The sequence below is a fragment of the Bison bison genome, unplaced genomic scaffold, assembly GCF_000754665.1.
Source record: "Bison bison bison isolate TAMUID 2011002044 unplaced genomic scaffold, Bison_UMD1.0 scf7180017864243, whole genome shotgun sequence".
NCBI classification, from domain to species: domain Eukaryota; kingdom Metazoa; phylum Chordata; class Mammalia; order Artiodactyla; family Bovidae; genus Bison; species Bison bison.
The window spans coordinates 3,000,143-3,016,327 of record NW_011494815.1 but is presented as its reverse complement, the minus strand read 5'-3'; the positions used below and the strand labels follow the sequence as shown (position 1 = coordinate 3,016,327).

The 16,185-nt window shown below is 39.5% G+C and overlaps 1 protein-coding gene and 1 pseudogene across 2 annotated transcripts in view; one reads left to right on the top strand and one right to left on the bottom strand.

Annotated features, from left to right (window-relative positions):
- The first annotated feature begins 20 nt into the window (after nucleotides 1-20).
- The window catches only part of TDRD7 (tudor domain containing 7), a 103,722-nt gene continuing 87,557 nt past the window's right edge, over nucleotides 21-16,185 (top strand). Inside the window, exon 1 of one of the 2 annotated variants that reach the window (XM_010847067.1) lies at nucleotides 21-41. The gene's annotated coding sequence lies outside the window, so the exon portion shown is untranslated. Of the gene's footprint in view, nucleotides 54-16,185 lie in introns of both variants that reach the window. The other variant, XM_010847066.1, reaches the window with a different exon arrangement.
- On the bottom strand, nucleotides 14,925-15,928 carry LOC104993700 (annotated as a pseudogene).

The following is a 16,185-nucleotide window of genomic DNA, read 5'->3' as shown; positions in this document are numbered from 1 at the left end:
GGACGAGGTGAGCGCAGGTCCTGCTGGCTGCGGAACGACAGGTGCCAGGCGAGGTCTGACGAGGTTTGGGGGGGCGCGGGGGGCGCGGCACACCTGTGTTCCTAGCGGGACAGTACCCCGAAGGGGACTCCAGCGGGCTGGGGCCTCTTCCCTGTAGCCGCAGAGGATGCCCCGGTCCCCACTTCAGCAAAGCAAGCTGGGCGCCAGGGGAGTTGGAGTTCCAGAGCGTTGTGTTTTAAATCTCTGACGGGACCGTCTGGCTGTTCACCCCGGAGCCGGCGGACTCTGCCGCTTGGGAAGCTCAGTGCAGAGAGGGAAATACGGCGCGGTGGGTGTGGACAAGGGGCGGATGGTGCTGACCAGGAAGTGGTTCCCTGCACCGGGGCGACCGGCCTCAGCTGCCCGCCCGGAGCAAGGGATATCCGAGCCCCCTGGCTGTTTGAGCTCGCGTATTTTACACCGTCCACTTTAAGTTCCTCTTAGAGGAACTTAAGACTAGCCTCTGCAGGCCACTTAAGCAATGCAGGACACAAACACTATCCGTTTCTCTTAAACCGTGAGCACCCTGAACCCTGGGTGGGTACAGAGCTTCAAGTTAGGAGGGAAATATGACTCCATAGTGAATATCTCTTAACTTTCACCAAATCCCCCGACAGGATCAGGTTCTCAGTCTTCATTTAATGGGAAGGAACTTGAAGCCCACACAACTGTTCTGCTCCCATTTCCTTGAGGGGGTAGGTACATTGCCATACATAACCAAAGAGACCACTCCCTCCCAAACAATTTCAAAGAACCAGAAAGGGAAATACCTTTATTCGAAACAGCCTTGGCCGAATTCTGAAAGCCAACCTACAAAACAGAAACAATAACACCACTGACCTGGGTCATCCCTCCCTCCCTACCCGCCACCCCTTTCGTGCAGGTGGAAAGACTGCAGAAAAGTGCCCTGCCTAAGTGATATACAACAACTTAATGACAGAAGTGAAACAGACCAACTCCTGGCTGCTTTGATGTGGAGGTGTTGCATACTGCAAATAGCATGGACTTTGCAGATTCACGTTGGAATCTGGGTTTCTCCACGTACAAATTGTATGCTCTTGAACAAATCACACGCCTGTTTTGAGCCCGATTTTCTCCTTTAATCAATTGGAAATATTTAACTTACCCTGCATGACTTTTCTTAGATAACTACTGCAACTCATTTGCCTCAGGATAACAGCCAAGAAGTGTTAACTCTTTTCCTTCCACCAAACTTCCTATATTTTACATAATTGGATTTCAGTTTTCTTGCATGCAGGGACACATTTTTAAGTTCTCTATATAATATAAAATGGCCCATAGTAGAGATTTTTGCAGTTCCACTCAACTAACCTTCATGGAGCGTCAGTTACATGCACAGTACCAGCTGGGGGAAGGAAATTGCTCTGGGGCCAGTTGGATTAGAACCCACATCTTTTGTGCAGGGCCCTTTGCCGGCCTACAGCCTGTCTGCTAGTTCAACACAGTGAGACTCTGAAGCAGCAGTTGGTGGTGCCTTTGAATTTCAGACCCTGTAGATTGGAAATGAAATGTAATCCCTGCTAATGCCCTTTTAAGTGTATTGGTTGAACATGACTGAATGAACTATTGTATTTTGTACCAAGAGATTTAAACTCCTTGAAGGACCTCTCTTTAAATTCTCTGTGCAGTATAATCTAGTTGGGGACTTAATATGAATGTAAGAAAAAAACAATTTATAGTATTTTAAGTCTTAAGTGCCTACTCTGTGTTTGATCAGTTGCTGTTTGTAAGGTCTAAGATTTGACGTAGAGTGAGCACTTTGCTTCTGGACACTTTCAGGGTCAGCACATAAATACAGAAAGGACAGTTCCTTGGTGCTTGGAGTGCAGTCTAATTTCATATTTATATGAACTGATTTTTCTTTCTTTATGCAAAACCAACTTTCTCCTCCTGTTCCCACCTTTGTGCTTTGAAAAGCTTTGGTCTTTTCACTCTTTCCTCATTGGGCCAATTTTAAAAAAAATTTGTCTTTCAAATAAACTATTTAAAAGTAATTGTCATTTTTAGCTAAAGGTGTGTGTTAGGATATATGTCAGTTAGAGCTTTTCAATGTGACTCCAAAGCAAACTCAGTATTTTAGCTTTGTCCAGAGGAAGCAAACCCATTTTCATTAGATCTTTGGACCCTATTTCAGCACTTGAAGGACTCCAGGGAAGGTTGAGAACCATGGATCTTGCCCATCCTCCTTAGGTTTCTTATGAAAAAAACAACCTGAAGTGACTTCCTCAAAGGGTCATACTAATTAGAAGCAGAACTGGGATTAAGGCCCAAACTCCTAACTAAGCCACTTATGATCTCAGAGCTTTTTCTCCAGTATGTAGATTTATGGAGAGCTGTTATTTATTCATACTATGTAATTAGTAACGCATGTATAATTTGGAGGTTGAAATTACAGTAATAAAAAAGAAAACTGCTCTCTGAAGGAAGTATATCACCACCTGAGGGCATTAATTACTATCTTCAAAAAAAATAAGAGTTGGTAAAGGAGTAACTCAGGTGGTAACAAATAGAATGTAATTGGAAATAAAAGATAACATGTAAACTGTTACTGGATGAGAAATTGCCTCCAAAGAGTCTTAGACAAAAACCTTCCTTCTTTTAGGCTCAGTTTATTGATGCATTATGAGGGGTTTGGGATAGACTAGATGATGCCTAAAGTCTTTTCAGCACACACATTGTGGATTTTAGGGGCCTGACTCATTGCTAAAGTAGTATCTTCATGGAGAAGGGCAGCCATTTACCAGAAGAATGTGCCCTAAGAAGACACTAAAAATTGAGTAGCTGACTAAAGAAGATAAGAGAGATTGTTTGGTGATTTCAGTTTACCCTAATAATTCTTTAGATTTATTTAAGGGTTGAGTGCTACTCTTCTACTCAAATTTATGACACCAAAAAATGCAACAAGGTAAATGAATCAAATTGTGTAGTTGGAAATAGTTGAGAAAAGAGAAACTGAGAGGAGAAAGCATAGATGGGAGCATGACCAGCTTGGCCAAAGGTCTTTGGGCAGCAGGAGTGAGGAAACTGAAGCTACGGAAAGCAGATCAGATGTGAAATGACTGAGCCAGGGAGGGCCAGCTAATGGTAAAGGCAGGTATCCAGAGGACACCAAAACCTGCTTCTTCAGAATTAGACTCTCCAGGGACCATTTTCAGGTGTATTAGAAAAACTGTGAATTTACAAAATATAATATTGAAAGTGAAAGTTATTTTAGGCTGTTTACATTGTTTAAACCTTGCTTTCCAAAAGATTGTCATTACTTTCGCCTACTCCCTGCTCTACTTGGTGCACATTGTTAGCATTTCAGGGTACTCATGATTAATTATGTAGCAAAATAGAAAAGGAATGATGTAAAAGGATTCAATTTTTACAGCAGTTGAAAAGTATTTTGGATTTGAGTGCCACACTCTTAAATCAGAATGTGACAGATCCCCATTTCATGCCACTTTACCAGTTAGTCACTAAATACGCCTCAGGGTTGCTCTCCATGTTCTCCAAGTCAAATTTACTTTCAGAAGCCAATGCTGTACATTTGGAGCAGCTGTCTGAAAGCAAGCCCTAAGTTTGGGAGCCAGACCTGGATTCTTGTTGTGGTTCTGGCCATAAAAATATGTGAGTCCTGGAATAATCACCTGGTACCTCAGTTTCCTCATTTTTAAACTAAGCAGTTTGGAGATGGTGAGAAGGTGCCCTCAAGCATTCCATGCTTCTCTCAGCTCCCAACTCTGAGGTCAGGCCACCACCCTGTGCTGCCATACAATGGTTCAGGGACATTGTATTGACAGAGCAGTCAAGTGACTTTTGTGTACGAATTAGGTGAGAAATCTTAGAGGAGATCTGGTGGTTTTACTAAGCTTGCCTGGTCAAGTGTGTTAATGAGGCAAGTAAGAAAAACTGGGAAACTTACAATGTTTCAGATTTGATGCTGTATTAAAATGTCTCCAGTATGCCAATGCCTGTATCTTTGCACTCTTAGCCATGTAAGGCATATATTCATAGGTAGTTTCCCATCCATACCAGGCTTCTAGGAAAATATAACCACCGAATGCCAAGTATTGTGCTAACCACATATAACTCTATTTTTGACACTTATCATTCAGAAAGAGAGGCAAGGAAAGGAGGAGAAAGGGTGAGAGGAAGGCCATGAAAGTCAAGTGCAGTCTGTTGTGATCATTGTGGCTGGTTTCTTCCTCCTTGACTGAGGTCTTTGCTAGCTGACCTTGGTCAGTTTTTGAGATTAAAGTATTCTGATTAAATAATTCCCCAGATTCACCTCTACTTTACTCTGCTTAAGCAGGGGATTCTTACCCAGCTCAAGCAGCCCCTTTATTATCTAGGGAAACCCTTAAGAATTCTAACCTGAATTTTAAAAGATGACCAACCTTATTTCTCCCAGCCTAGCCTAACTTACCATCATCAGGGCTTGCATAACATTCTCAAAATAAATTGAATTCTCTTAAACTGTAAATTATATTTATCACAACACTTTTAGAGAGTAGAAATAAGGAGGAAGATTGAAAGAACAAAATGGCAGCTTAAGCAGTCTGGGAACCACTTTGGAGGGGTTGCTGTTGAGGCTCTGCACTGAGTTGAAATTCCCATGGTAAGCTTTCTTCTACGCTTCTAATGGATGACATCCAAGATAATAAACTTGATTTTTATAGTTAGAGGAAAGTCTCTTCTGTGTATACTTTTTATAAAAGTTCTTGAGAATAACTGCCATCTTCAGGAAAGCTGAGAAAATGCCATGATAACCAAGGAATTACCAAAATTTAGAGCATTCTACAGCAGTATAGTAGGTTAGAGAGTAACATTACGGTTTTTTGAGCTTTAGTTGTAACATTGTTTTTGTTCAGCGCCTGAACTGATACTGCTAATGTAGGAATTGCAAACTGGACAGACATGAGTCCTGAGAACAGAGACCTGAGAGTAAGACATCCATCCAAACAAGATGCACAACCACATTCACCTTCCAGCTTTTATTACACTTCTCACCAGCTTTGAAATCCTCAGTCTTATAGTCCAATGGACTGCCCTTCCCTCCAAAAAATTGTTTACTAATAGAGAATTATAGTATTCCAGAAAATAGCATGCCTAAAAAAGGGGAGGGAGAGAAATGCTTTCGATTTTAGTCATGTGGTCAAGTATTGCTTCCCAGTCTCCTCAAGTGTCAGGCACTTTTTTTAATTAAAAAAAAAAACTTCGTGAAACTTCACACATAAGTAGTTGTACTTCTAATATCCATTGGTTGACAAAATATATAACTACCAAAAGCTACTGAAAATTCATAGCTTTTGAACTGAATGAATTGAAACAAATGAATTTTCAATTCATTCACAAAGTTGTGTTTTTGAATCTCAACCATATCTGCATATTGTTTGAGGAATAGGAATACATGTTAGTATGAGACATTTACCAGTGTTCAAGCAATGCATGCTTACACATCAAGGTGTGTGAACTTCTTGCAGTAACTCTATGGCTCAGACCTGAGCCTGCTCACTGAGAACTTGGACTCAGAGTGGAAAGGCCCAGAAATAATCTATGTAATGGATCTCAATCACAGCTTGACATAATTAACTGTCTCAATCAGTTTACAACAGCCATTAAAATTTGAAAATAATTTTTTAATTAAATTGAGGATTATTCCTTTAATTGCCCACATACACTATGCTATTATTTTAGTGAGTAGGAGAGAAAAGGAATGGTGTTAGCTAGATGGAGAATTTTTCATTCATTCACTCAGGATTTACTGAGCTCCGGTTGTGGGCTAGGCACTAGGGATTCAGCAGTGAACAAAACCCATCCAAATCCCTGCTTCCATGAGCTTACATTCAAGTCAGGAAGTTGTTATTCAGTCCCCAAATCATGTCCAACTCTTCACCCACCATGGACTGCAGCATGCCAGTCTTCCCTGTCCCTCACCATCTCCTGGAGTTTGCCAAAGTTCATGTCCATTGAATTGGTGATGTCATCCAACCATCTCATCCTCTGTCATCCCCTTCTCTTCCTTTCCTCAGTCTTTCCCAGCATCGGGGTCTTTTCCAATGAGTCAGCTGTTCACATTAGGTTGCCAAAGTATTGGAGCTTCAGCTTCAGTATCAATCCTTCCAAAGAGTTTTCAGTGTTGATTTCGTTTAAGATTGACTGGTTTGATCTTGCTTTCCGGGGGTCTCTCAAATGTCTAATCCAGTACCATAGTTCAAAAGCATCAATTCTTTGGAGAAGGAAATGCTAACCCACTCCAGTATTCTTGCCTGGAAAATTCCATGGACAGGGGAACCTGACAGGCTACAGTCCATGGGGTTGCAAAGAGTCAGACACAACTGAACAACGAACACTTAACACTTCTTTATTGTCTAGCTGTCATATCCGTACATGACTACTGGAAAGACCATACATTTGACTATATGGACCTTGGTCCACAAAGTGGTGTCTTTGGTTTTTAACACACTGTCTAGGTTTGTCATAACTTTCCTGCCAAGAAGCAATCATCTTCTAATTTAATGGCTGCAGTTACCATCCACAGTGGATTTAGAGCCCAAGAAGAGGAAATCTGCCACTTATTCCACCTTTTCCCTTTTTATTTGCATGCAGTGATGGGACTGGCTTTTTCACTCTCCTCCTTTACCCTCTCAAGAGTCTTTTAGTTCCTCTTCACTTTTTGCCATGCAGTTCAGTTGCTCAGTCATGTCTGACTCTTTGCGACCCCATGAACCGCAGCATGCCAGGCCTCCCTGTCCATCACCAACTCCCAGAGTTTACCCAAACTCATGTCTTTTGAGTCAGTGATGCCATCCAACCATCTCATCCTCTGTCATCCCCTTCTCCTCTTGCCTTCAATCTTTCCCAACATCAGGGTCTTTTCAAATGAGTCAGCTCTTCACATCAGGTGGCGAAAATATTGGAGTTTCAGCTTCACTATCAGTTCTTCCAGTGAACACCCAGGACTGATTTCCTTTAGGATGGACTGGTTGAATCTCCTTGCAGTCCAAGGGACTCTCAAGAGTCTTCTCCAACACCACAGTTCAAAAGCATCAATTCTTTGGCGCTCAGCTTTCTTTATAGTCCAACTCTCACATCCATACATGACCACTGGAAAAACCATAGCCTTAACTAGACAGAGTCTAGTCATAAAGTCAGCCACTGTTTCTAATATTTACCCATCTATTTGCCATGAAGTGATGGGGCCAAATGCCATGATCTTCGTTTTTTGAATGTTGAGCTTTAAGCCAACTTTTTCACTCTCTTCTGTAACTTTCATTAAGAGGCTCTTCTTCACTTTCTGCCCTAAGGATGGTGTCATCTGCATATCTGAGGTTATTGATATTTCTCCGGGCAATCTTGATTCCAGCTTGTGCTTCTTCCAGCCCAGCGTTTCTCATGATGTACTCTGCATATAAGTTAAATAAGCAGGGTGACAATATACAGCCTTGACATACTCCTTTTCCTATTTGGAACCAGTCTGTTGTTCCATGTCCAGTTCTAACTGCTGCTTCCTGACCTGCATACAGGTTTCTCAAGAGGCAGGTCAGGTGGTCTGGTATTCCCATCTCTTTCAGAATTTTCCACAGTTTATTGTGATCCACACAGTCAAAGGCTTTGGCATAGTCAATAAAGCAGAAATAGATGTTTTTCTGGAACTCTCTTGCTTTTTGGGTAATCCAGCGAATGTTGGCAATTTGATCTCTGGTTCCTCTGCCTTTTCTAAAACCAGCTTGAACATCAGGAAGTTCACAGTTCACGTATTGCTGAAGCCTGGCTTGGAGAATTTTGAGCATTACTTCACTAGCTTGTGAAATGAGTGCAATTGTGTGGTAGTTTGACCATTCTTTGGCATTGCCTGTCTTTGAGATTGGAATGAAAACTGACCTTTTCCATTGCTGTGGCCACTGCTGAGTTTTCCAAATTTGCTGGCATATTGAGTGCAGCACTTTCACAGCATCATCTTTCAGGATTTGAAATAGCTCAGCTGGAATTCCATCACCTTCACTAGCTTTGTTTGTAGTGATGTTTCCTAAGGTCCACTTGACTGCACATTCCAGGATGTCTGGCTCTAGGTGAGTGATCACACCATTGTGATTATCTGGGTCATGAAGATCTTTTTTTGCCATTAGAGTGGTATCATCTGAATATCTGAGGTTGTTGATATTTATCCTGGCAATCTTGATTCCAATTTGTAACTCATTCAGCCCAGTATTTCACATGATGTGTTCTGCGTAAAAGTTAAATAAACAGGGTGACAAACAACAGCCCTGTCATACTCCTTTCTCAATCCTGAACCAGTCAGTTGTTCCATACAGGATTCTAACTGTCGCTTCTTGACCCGTTTCTCAGGAGATAGGTTTGTTATGATCCACATAGGCAAAGGCTTTAGTGTAGTCCCACCTTCTCCCCCTTGTCAAGCGTAAGTTCTGTTTTTCAGTACCAGTCAGGGTAAAACGATAGAAAGAATTTGGGCTTTGGCATCAAATAGACCAGGACTAAAATCCTGGCTTCCATATATCCTGTAATATCTTGATTACTTAATATCTCTGAATTTGGTTTTCTCATCTGCAGAATGAGGATACTTTCCTTGTGTAGTTATTATGGATATTAAATTTTCAGAAAATTGAATTTACACAAGAGAAAGAAAAATAGCTTTGGCAGAGCAGCTTTATTTACTCTTTTACTGAACTGTAGCTGATTTACAATGTTGTTCTATGTTGTTTTGCTGTACAGCAAAGTGACTCAGTTATACACATATATACATTCTTTTTTATATATTCTTTTTCATTACTGTTTATCTGAGGAGATTGCATATAGTTCCCTGTGTTATACAGCAGGACCTTATTGTTTATACATTCTAAACATAATAGTTTGCATCTATTAATGCTAACCCCAAACTCCCAGTTCATTCCTCTCTCACCACTTCTCCCCCTTGGTAACCGTAAGTCTGTTCTGTATGTCTGTGAGTCTGTTTCTGTCTCATAGATTTGTTCATTTGTGCTATATTTTAGATTCCACATATAAGTGATATCATATGATACTTGTCTTTCTCTTTCTGACTTACTTCACTTAGTATGATAATTTCTACTTGTATCCATATTGCTGCAAATGGCATTATTTCATTCGTTTTTGTGGCTGAGCAGTATTCTGTAATGTATACATACTACATCTTCTTTATCTGTTCATCTGTCTATGGATATTAAGGTTATTTCCATGTCTTGGCTATTGTGAATAATGCTGCTCTGAACATAGGGTGTAAATATCTTTTTGAATTATAGTTTGTCCCAATATATGCCCAGGAATGGGATTGCTGGATCATATGATAACTCTATTTTTAGTTTTCTGAAGAAACTCTGTACTGTTTTGCATAGTGGAAAGCACCTGACCTTTTAAAAATTTTTATTTATTTATTTTTATTGGAGGCTCATTACTTTACAATATTAGAGTGGTTTTTGCCATAGACTGACTTGAATCAGCCATGGGTGTACATGTGTCCCCCATCCCAAAACCCCCTCCCACCTCCCTCCCCATCCTATCCCTCAGGGTTGTCCCAGTGCATTGGCTTTGAGTGCCCAGTTTCATGCATCAAACTTGGATTGGTGGTCTGTTTCACATATGGTAATATATATGTTTCAGTTCTATTCTCTCAAATCATCCCACCCTCGCCTTCTCCCACAGAGTCCAAAAGTCTGTTCTTTATATCTGTGTCTCTTTTGCTATCTGGCATATAGGGTCATCATTACCATCTTTCTAAATTCCATATATATGCATTAATATACTGTATTGGTGTTTTTCTTTCTGACTTACTTCACTCTGTATAATAGGCTCCAGTTTCCTCGACCTCATTAGAACTGATTCAAATGTGTTCTTTTTAATGGCTGAGTGATATTCCATTGTGTATATGTACCGCAGCTTTCTTATCCATTCGTCTGCCGATGGACATCTAGGTTGCTTCCATGTCCTAGCTATTGTAGACAGTGCAAGCAGCTGAACTTTTAATACTCCAAAATTGGGAAAAACCCACATGTCTATCAACATTTGAATGGATGAACAAATTGTGGTATATCCATACAGTGGAATACTACTCATCAATAAAAAGCAACAAACTCCTGGTAACTGTAGTAACATGGATGATACTCAAGAACACTAGTCAGTCCTAATCTGTACTGACAGCAGATCACTGGACAGATTGGAGCCAGGACAGTATATGTGTGATGGGGAGAAAGTTGACTGCAAAAGGGCACAGCTTGAAGGAACTTTTTTTTGGGTTTATTGAGATCTACTTTATGTAAAGTAAAAGTCACCACTTTTGGTTTATAGGTCTATAGGTGGTGGTGGTGTTCAGTCGCTCAGTCAATGTCTGACTCTGTGATCTGGTGGACTACAGCATGCCAGGTTTCCCTGTCCTTCACTATCTCCTGGAGTTTGCTCAAACTCATGTCCATTCAGTCAGTGATGCTGTGCAACCATCTCATCCTCTGTCATCCCCTTCTCCTTCCCTTAGTCTTTCCCAGCATCAGGGTCTTTTCCAGTGAGTCAGCTCTTCGTATCAGGTGGCCAAAGTATTGGAGTTTCAGCTTCAACATCAGTCCTTCCAATGAATATTCATGGTTGATTTCCTTTAGGATTGACTGGTTTGATCTCTTTGCAGTCCAAGGGACTCTCAAGAGTCTTCTCCAACACCACAGTTTGAAAGCATCATTTCTTCTTTGCTCAGCCTTCTTTATGATCCAACTCTCACATCCATACATGACTACTGGAAAAACCACAGCTTTGACTAGACGGACCTTTGTTGGCAAAGTAGTTTCTCTGCTTTTTAATATGCTGACTCAGTTTGTCATAGCTTTTCTTACAAGGAACAAGTGTCTTTTAATTTCATGGCTGCAGTCACCATCGTCAGTGATTTTGGAGCCCAAGAAAATAAAGTCTGTCATTGTTTCCATTGTTTCCCCATTTATATGCCATGAAGTGATAGGACCAGATGCCATGATCTTAGTTTTTCGAATGTTGAGTTTTAAGCCTGCTTTTTCACTCTCCTCTTTCACTTTCATCAAGAATCTCTTTAGTTCTTCACTTTCTGCCATAAGGGTGGTGTCATCTGGATATCTGAGGTCACTGATATTTTTCCCAGCAGTCTTGATTCCAGCTTATAATTCATCCAGCCTGGCGTTTCAAATGATGTACTCTGCATATAAGTTAAATAAGCAGGGTGACAGTATACAGCCTTGACATAATCCTTTCCTAGTTTGGAACCAGTCCATTGTTCCATGTCCGGTTCTGACTTGCTTCTTGACCTAGATACAGGTTTCTCCAGAGGCAGGTATGGTGGTCTGGTAGTCTCATTTCTTTAAGAGTTTTCCACATTTTGTTGTGATTCACACAAGGCTTCAGTGTAGTCAGTGAAGCAGAAGTAGATGTTTTCCTGAAATTCTCTTGCTTTTTCTATGATCCAATGGATGGATGTTGGCAATTTGATCTCTTGTTCCACTGCTTTTTCTAAATCCAGCTTGTACATCTGGAAGTTCTTGGTTCTCATACTGTTGAAGCCTAGCTTGAAGGATTTTGAGCATTATCTTGGTATAACTAATACCGCAGTCAAGATGCAGAATATCTCCATCACCCCCAAAATTGCCTTGTGCCCTAGCAACCCCAAGCCCTTGGCAACCATTGATGAAATTTTTCTGTGCCTGTGATTGTGCCTTTCCAAAATGTTAAATTAATAGAATGATACAATGTATAGCCTTTTTATCTGGATTTTTTCACTTAGCATGCTTGTGAGAGTCATTCATATGGTTTTATGTATCAACAGTCTTCTTTTTATTGTTGGGTATTATTCCATTGTCTCAAAGTATATTTACTTATCTCTTCACCTGTTGATAGACAATTGGATTGTTTAAAGTTTGGGATAATTATGACTAATGCTACTATGACATTGAAGTACAGGTTTTGACCTAAGAGTGGGTTTGCTTGATTATATGATAATTGTATGCTTTACTTCATAAGAAATTGCCAAACTATTTTTCAAAGTACTGTTTTGCATGCCCGCCCCCCAGAAATGTATGAGATGGCTCTGTATTCTCATCAGCACTTCATATTGTTAGTTTTAATAAATTTTATGCTATTGTAATGGATGTATACTAATACCTCATTGTGGATTGAATTTGCATTTTCCTAATGAGTAATGCTGTTGAGCATCTTTTAATATGTTTTTGGCTGTCTATATCTGTACTCTTGTGAAGTATGTATTCAGATGTTTTGCACATTTTTGTATTCTTTTTTTTTATTACTGAATTTGTGTATATTGTTTAAATGTGCTAGTTAAGAGACCTTTACCAGGTGTGTTATGAAAATCTTTTCTCTTAGTTTGTGGCTTGTCTTTTCATTTTCTTAATGGCCTTTAGAAGGGCAGAAACTTAAAATTTTAATAAGATCCAATTTGTCAGTTTTTGTCTTCATGGCTCTAAAAATTCTTTATCTATCCCGCAGTCACAATGACTTATTCCTGTTTTCTCTAGAAATTTTATAGTATTAACCTTGTCATGTAGGACCTAATGATTCACTTTGATTGAATTTTGTTATGAGGTTCATTTTTTTTGTATGTGGATGAATAGTGTTCTAGCACTGTTCATTGAACTTCCTCCATTGAATTTCCTTGCTATCTTTTGTCAAAAGTCAGTTGACCATTTATGTGTGGGTCCATTCTGTTCCATTGATGTGACTGTTCTTTAGTAGTACCCCACTATTTCAACTAATATGCTTTTATGGTAAGTGTTGAAATCAGCCTGACTGCACCAGCTAGGACCTCTAGTATGGTAATGAATAGGAGTGAAGAGAATAGACATTCTTGCCTTGTTCCCATTCTTGAGCAGAAAGTATTCATTTCACTATTACGTATGATGTTAGCTGAAGGTTTTTCACAGGTATTCTTTATCAGGTTAAGGAGGTTCCTGTCTATTCTTATTTTCTGAGAGTTATTTATATAAATGATTTTGAACTTTATCAAAAGTCTTTTCTTCATCTATTGATATTGTGATTTTTCTCCTTTGTTGTTATTGTCCAGTCACTAACTGGTGTCTGACTCTGAGACCTCATGGGCTGCAGCATGCCAGGCTCCTCTGTCCTCCACTGTCTCCTGGAGTTTTCTCAGATTCACGTCATTTGAGTCGGTGATTCCACCTAACCACCTCCACCTCTGGTGCACCTTCTCCTTTTGCCTTTACTGCATTTATATAGTCACTTACATTGATTGACTTACAAATGTTGAATCAACCTTGCATTCCTAGAGTAAAACCATAATTAATCATGATGTCTTATTTCTCGTACATATTTTTATATTTGATTTATTAATATTTTGTTATGATTTTTTGCACTTTGTTTCATGAGGGATATTGATCTGTCTGTGCCTTTTCTTGTTATGTCCTTGGTTTTGGTATCAGTATAATGTTGGCCTCATAAAATGAATTCAGAAGTGTTCCATTTTGGAAAAGTTTGTATAGAAGTGGTATTAATTCCTTCTCAAGTGTTTGTTAGAGTTTGCTAGTAAAGCCATCTGGGTTTGAGTTTTCCTTGTGTGAAGGCTTCTAACTACAAATTTAAAATTCTCTAATAGACATAAGGATATTAAGGTTGTCTGTTTCTTCTTGAGTAAACTTTGGAAATTATGTTTTCAGTGAAATTCATCTGTTTCATCTTAGTTACTGGATTTATTGGCATAAGTTGTTCATGATATGAACAACTTTTTTATGTCTATTTTTTAAATCTGCATTTATGGCCCCCTCTTTGATCATATTATTTGTAATTTCTGTCTTCTTTTTTTATCCCCTTGATTAATCTACCTGGAAGTTTACCAGCTTTATTGATATTTTCAAAAACTAGTTTTGGCTTCATGATTTTTTTTCTTTACTCTTTTTTTCTATTTCATTACTCATGTGTCAGTGTTGATTTTGCTCTCATCTTTATTAATTCCTTGTGTCTACTTTCTTTTGGTATAATTTGTTCTCTTTTTTCTCAAGGCCTTTTAATTTTTTTAATTAATTTATTTATTTTAATTGGAGGCTCATTACTTTACAATATTAGAGTGGTTTTTGCCATACATTGACATGAATCAGCTATGGGTGTACATGTGTCCCCCATCCCAAACCCCCTTCCCACCTCCATCCCCATCCCATCCCTCAGGGTTGTCCCAGTGCATTGGCTTTGAGTGCCCAGTTTCATGCATCAAACTTGGATTGGTGATCAATATATTTCACATATGGTAATATACATGTTTCAATGCTGTTCTCTCAAATTATCCCACTCTTGCCTTCTCCCACAGAGTCCAAAAGTCTGTTCTTTATATCTGTGTCTCTTTTGCTATCTTGCATATAGGGTCATCATTACCATCTTTCTAAATTCCATATATATGCGTTAATTTACTGTATTGGTGTTTTTCTTTCTGACTTGCTTCACTCTGTTATAATATGCTCCAGTTTCATCCACCTCATTAGAACTGATTCAAATGCATTCTTTTTAATAGCTGAGTAATATTCCATTGTGTATATGTACTACAGCTTTCTTATCCATTCATCTGCCGATGGACATCTAGGTTGCCTCCATGTCCTAGTTATTGTAAACAGTGCTGTGATGAACATTGGGGTACACGTATCTCTTTAAATTCTGGTTTCCTTGGTGTGTATGCCCAGCAGTGGGATTGCTGGGTCATATGGCAGTTCTATTTACAGTTTTTTAAGGAATTTTCACACTGTTCTCCATAGTGGCTGTACTAGTTTGCATTCCCACCAACAGTGTAAGAGGGTTCCTTTTTCTCCACACCCTCTCCAGCATTTATTGTTTGTAGACTTTTTGATAGCAGCCATTCTGACCAGCATGAGATGGTACCTCATTGTGGTTTTGATTTGAATTTCTCTGCAGTTTTAATATGGTACCAACTACTTTACCTCTCAAAGTAGGCTTCTCTTCTCTTCTGTAGCTCTTCTGAAGTAGGATGTGAACCCAATGTCTGTGGGATATCTTGACATTTATTTCTGGAAGTACCTTGCATACTGAGCTGAATGGCCCTGCGGAGATCGGCTTCTTCATCTTCCATGTCAGTTTCTAGGCGACTTAGTGCCAGAGCCCTCTGCAATTCCTCCTCATCCTCATCTAACATTCCTGTCCCATCATTTACTTCTAAGACACGTTCTAGATCTGTTTTCTGGACTCTCTGTTCTTTAAGTTGTGCTAATTCTTCTCCAGTAAGTTTTGGTCGATGCATCTGTTGGACCCTGATCATCTGTAGAAGTTGGTTAGCTTTGCAATCTGGCAGATCACCCTTAACAACAAATACAGAGTAACCTTCCTATTGTAACTGAGCCAAGAAAAGTGCAAGGTATGTGTCTTATATTAATTCTGGACCCGTCAAAAGAGAATTCAAGTTGAACCACTGTTTTCCTAATTTTCTAACTGTAAACCAGTGTTCTTTATAGTTGCATATAAATGATCTTTCATTTATGGGATTAATCCTGAGCCTCTGGTACTCTGGACTGTTAAACAGGATTAGTTCTAAACCCCAAACTTTCAAGGCATTGCTTGTAACTTGAATAGAGAAAAAGCCACTGTCATCCATATTTCCAGAAGGCTGCTGCAAAAATGTGCGATAGTCTTCACTAGTAACTCCTCCTTCTGCCATTCTCATCCTCTCTTCCTCATCTAGCTGATGTGCAATTGAAGATAATTCCACAGGGATGAAGTATTCTTGAAGTAGGTTATTCAAGCAATGTTGAGCACAAAGTGAGCCTTCTTGTTTTTCGTGGAAGATGGACTCCATGTTTATTTGTCTGGAGCCAACGGCCCCCGCGCCAAACCACCAGAGAACCAATCAGAGAAATTTTTGATTTGAATTTCTGTATATTTTCTTTGGAGAAATATCTGTTTAGTTCTTTGGTCCATTTTTTGATTGGGTCATTTATTTTTCTGGTATTGAGCTGCATGAGCTGCTTGCATATTTTTGAGATGAATTCTTTTGTCAATTGCTTTGTTTGCTATTATTTTCTCCAATTCTGAAGGCTGTCTTTTCACCTTGCTTAGAGTTTCCTTCATTGCACAAAAGCTTTTAAGTTTAATTAGGTCCCATTTGTTTATTTTTGCTTTTATTTCCATTAC